This window comes from Boleophthalmus pectinirostris, unplaced genomic scaffold (assembly GCF_026225935.1).
Source record: "Boleophthalmus pectinirostris isolate CB_2022bp ecotype Guang Dong unplaced genomic scaffold, ASM2622593v1 HiC_scaffold_8, whole genome shotgun sequence".
NCBI lineage: Eukaryota > Metazoa > Chordata > Actinopteri > Gobiiformes > Gobiidae > Boleophthalmus > Boleophthalmus pectinirostris.
This window is the reverse complement of record NW_026571515.1, coordinates 506581-511580: the sequence shown is the minus strand read 5'-3', so window position 1 is coordinate 511580 and position 5000 is coordinate 506581. Positions and strand designations below refer to the sequence as shown.

Below are 5000 nucleotides of genomic sequence, written 5' to 3'. Positions count from 1 at the left end.
CCAGGTCTAAACCAGGACTAAACCAGGACTAAACCAGGACTAAACCGGGACTAAACCAGGTCTAACCAAATCTGAGTTGTTTTGATGAGATGAGCTTCATTTATTTATTTATTTTCTGTTTTTTTGTCAGTTTTGTTTTTTTTCCAGACGTTTCTCGGCTCAGTGAAACTTTCAGACTCTGTTGTGTTTTGACGTTGTTTTTTTTGCTCCTGAGTTTTTTTCTTCAGATTTTTTTCTTGTGATTTTTGTGTTTGATGAAAGTTTGGCTGAACCAGACGAGACTCGAGGAGCCACATCGTGTCCAGACAAAACTTCAACTCTGATTTAAAACTGACGCTGCAGAAACATCTGATTAAAAATCAGAGACGCCAGAAGAACCAGGACTAAACCAGGACTAAACCAGGACTAAACCAGGACTAAACCAGGACTAAACCAGGGAACTAAACCAGGACTAAACCAGACTAAACCAGGACTAAACCAGGAACTAAACCAGGAACTAAACCAGGACTAAACCAGGACTAAACCAAGGACTAAACCAGAACTAGAACTAAACCAGGACTAAACCAGAACTAAACCAGGACTAACCAGGACTACTAAACCAGGACTAAACCAGAACTAAACCGGGACTAAATCAGGTCAGAACATTTCACTGCGGAAAATCAAGATGAAAAAATAAAAATATGCACAGAACGAGCCGACACCCCCCCCCCCCCCCCCCCCCCTCCCCCCGGCCGGGGCGGAGTCTTTGAGGCTCGGGTGGGGGGGGGGAAGGGGGTTTGTGTGGGACGCGCTGACGCGGGGCGCGAGCGTCACTTCATCTGCACAGAGCGGAGAGCGCGTGCGGGAATGAGCCGCGGAGACTCACCGGAGCATCGAGCCGCGCGCAGCTGACCACACGTGACCGCAGGTGAGCGACCGCAGGTGAGCGACCGCAGGTGAGCGACCGCAGGTGAGCGACCGCAGGTGAGCGACCGCAGGTGAGCGACCGCAGGTGAGCCTGTTCCTTTACGCACTCTGTGTCCCTGTCCGCGCGCCTGTGCGTTTACCTGTGCGTGACCCTCCACACAAAGGGAGCGGGGGTCACGGCGTCGCCCGCGGTGCAGCGCACACCTGCGGGACTCTGCACGCGCTTCGGAGATTTAGAGTTTCGCGTTATTAAAGTTCAGACTCGAGTCAATTAAAGTTCAGACTCGAGTCAATTAAAGTTCAGACTCGAGTCGATTAAATGTGAAGCTGAAGCGTCCGTGTTTCAGATGTTTGTGTCCAGTGGAGGATGGGAGGGCATCTGACACAAATATCACCCAAAACAAACAAATATCACCAGAAAAAGGAGCGGAAACTGTCCGGGCTCCGGTTCCGCTCCGGATCTTCACTCGTTTCACTCCAGTTTGTTTTAATCGTTTCTTTTTCCAAAAACCTGAAGAATCGTTGGATTTTTGTTTAATTTTTCAAATATTTTTTCTCCATTTTTGCTCCAAAAACAAATATCAGTTTTTTTCAACTTTGGATTCTGCAAAAATCTGAGTGTGGAGAAAAATCTCCAGACTAAACCAGGACTAAACCAGGACTAAACCAGAACTAAACCAGGACTAAACCAGGACTAAACCAGGACTAAACCAGACTAAACCAGGACTAAACCAGAACTAAACCAGGACTAAACCAGGACTAAACCAGGACTAAACCAGGACTAAACCAGGACTAAACCAGAACTAAACCAGGACTAAACCAGGACTAAACCAGGACTAAACCAGGACTAAACCAGGACTAAACCAGAACTAAACCAGGACTAAACCAGGACTAAACCAGAACTAAACCAGAACTAAACCAGGACTAAACCAGAACTAAACCAGAACTAAACCAGAATTAAACCAGGACTAAACCAGGACTAAACCAGGTCCAAGTCTTTCTCAGATGAAACTGTCCTCCAGGAGCAGGAGGATAAAAGGATCTTCTCTTTAAAGCTGCACTGTGTAACTTTCCGGTTGTGGGTCCTTCTCCTGTTTGTTTCTTTCAGACTCTCTGACTCTCAGACTCTCTGACTCTCTGACTCTCTCAGACTCTCAGACTCTCTGGACTCTCTGACTCTCTGACTCTCTCAGACTCTCTGGCTCTCTGGCTCTCTGACTCTCAGACTCTCTGGCTCTCTGGCTCTCTGACTCTCAGACTCTCTGGCTCTCTGACTCTCTGGCTCTCTGGCTCTCAGACTCTCAGACTCTCAGACTCTCTGACTCTCTCAGACTCTCTGACTCTCTGACTCTCAGACTCTCAGACTCTCTGACTCTCTGACTCTCTCAGACTCTCAGACTCTCAGACTCTCTCTGGCTCTCTGGCTCTCTGGCTCTCTGACTCTCTGACTCTCTGACTCTCTGGCTCTCTGGACTCTCAGACTCTCAGACTCTCTGACTCTCTCAGACTCTCAGACTCTCTGGCTCTCTGGCTCTCTGACTCTCTGACTCTCTCAGACTCTCTGGCTCTCTGGCTCTCAGACTCTCTGACTCTCAGACTCTCAGACTCTCTGGCTCTCTGGCTCTCTGGCTCTCTGACTCTCAGACTCTCAGACTCTCTGGACTCTCTGACTCTCTGGCTCTCTGACTCTCTGGCTCTCTGGCTCTCTCTCTCAGACTCTCAGACTCTCAGACTCTCTGACTCTCTGGCTCTCAGACTCTCTGACTCTCTGACTCTCAGACTCTCTGGCTCTCTGGCTCTCAGGACTCTCTCTCACTCTCTCTGACTCTGGACTCTCAGACTCTCACTCTCTGGCTCTCTGGCTCTCTCTGACTCTCAGACTCTCAGACTCTCTGGCTCTCTGACTCTCTGGCTCTCTGGCTCTCTCAGACTCTCAGACTCTCTGGCTCTCTGGCTCTCTGGCTCTCAGACTCTCTCTGGACTCTCTCTCTGACTCTCAGACTCTCTGCTCTCTGGCTCTCTGGGACTCTGCTCTCAGACTCTCTCTCAGACTCTCTGACTCTCTGACTCTCTGGCTCTCTGGCTCTCTGGCTCTCAGACTCTCTGGCTCTCTGGCTCTCAGACTCTCTGGCTTTCAGACTCTCTGGCTCTCTGGCTCTCTCAGACTCTCTGGCTCTCTCTGGCTCTCTGGCTCTCTGGCTCTCTGACTCTCAGACTCTCTCTGGCTCTCTGGCTCTGACTCTCAGACTCTCTGGCTCTCTGGACTCTCTGACTCTCTGGCTCTCAGACTCTCTGGCTCTCTGGCTCTCTGGACTCTCTGGGCTCTCTGGCTCTCTGGACTCTCTGGCTCTCTGGCTTCTCTGGCTCTCTGGCTCTCTGACTCTCTGCTCTCAGACTGGCTCTCTGGCTCTCTGGCTCTCTCTCAGACTTCTCTGGCTCTCTGGCTCTCAGACTCTCTGGCTCTCAGACTCTCTGGCTCTCTGACTCTCTGGCTCTCTCTCTGAGCTCTCTCTCTGACTCTCTGGCTCTCTGGCTCTCTGGCTCTCTGGCTCTCAGACTCTCTGGCTCTCTGGCTCTCTGGCTCTCTGGCTCTCTGGCTCTCTGGCTCTCTGACTCTCTGGCTCTCTTCTCTGGCTCTCTGGCTCTCTGGCTCTCAGACTCTCTGGCTCTCAGACTCTCTGGCTCTCTGGCTCTCTGGCTCGTTCCGTGAGGAGGTGGAGGATATAAAAGGATCTCGTCTTTGTTTGAGTCACAAGTCGCAGCTCGTCTGATCTGATCTGCTCGCGCCGCACATACCAACGCCCTGACACACACAGACCAACACACACAGACCAACTCACACACAGACACCACACACACACACAGACCAACTCACTCACACAGCCAACACAGACACAACAGACACACACAGACCAACTCACACACAGACCAACTCACACACAGACCAACTCACACACAGACCACTCACACACACACCAACTCACACACAGACCAACTCACACACACACACAACTCACACACAGACTCACACACAGACCAACTCACTCACACACAGACCAACTCACACACAGACCAACTCACACACAGACCAACTCACACACAGACCAACTCACACACAGACCAACTCACACACAGACACTCACACAGACCAACTCACACAGACCAACTCACACACAGACCAACTCAACACACACAGACCAACTCACACACAGACCAACTCACACACAGACCAACTCACACACAGACCAACTCACACACAGACCAACTCACACACAGACCAACTCACACACAGACCAACTCACACACAGACCAACTCACACACAACAACTCACACACAGACCAACTCACACACAGACCCACACACAGACCAACTCACACACAGACCAACTCACACACAGACCAACTCACACACAGACCAACTCACACACACAACACACACACACACAACAGACACTCAACACCAAACACAACACCAACTGACCAACTCACACACAGGACCAACTCACACACAGACCAGACCAACTCAACTCACACACAGACCAACTCACACACACACCAACTCACACACAGACCAACTACACACAGACCAACTCACACACACAGACCAACTCAACTCACACACAGACCAACTCACACACAGACCAACTCACACACAACCACACACACCAACTCACACACAGACCAACTCACACACAGACCAACTCACACAGACCAACTCACACACAGACCAACTCACACACAGACCAACTCACACACAGACCAACTCACACACAGACCAACTCACACACAGACCAACTCACACAGACCAACTCACACACAGACCAACTCACACACAGACCAACTCAACTCACACACACACACAACTCACACACAGACACACACTCAACTCACACACAGACCAACTCACACACAACAACTCACACCACAGACCACACTACCAACTCACACACAGACCAACTCACACACAGACCAACTACCAACACACACCAACTCACACAGACCAACTCACACACAACAACTCACACACAGACCAACTCACACACAGACCAACTCACACACACCAACTCACACACAGACCAACTCACACACAACAA

General features: G+C 50.5%; 1 protein-coding gene across 1 annotated transcript in view; it reads left to right on the top strand.

The window, feature by feature from the left end:
* The first annotated feature begins 826 nt into the window (after positions 1–826).
* Positions 827–5000, top strand: part of LOC110168838 (collagen alpha-1(XX) chain) — a 79127-nt gene continuing 74953 nt past the window's right edge. The window contains exon 1 of the mRNA XM_055165541.1: positions 827–907. The gene's annotated coding sequence lies outside the window, so the exon portion shown is untranslated. The remainder of the gene's footprint in view (positions 908–5000) is intronic.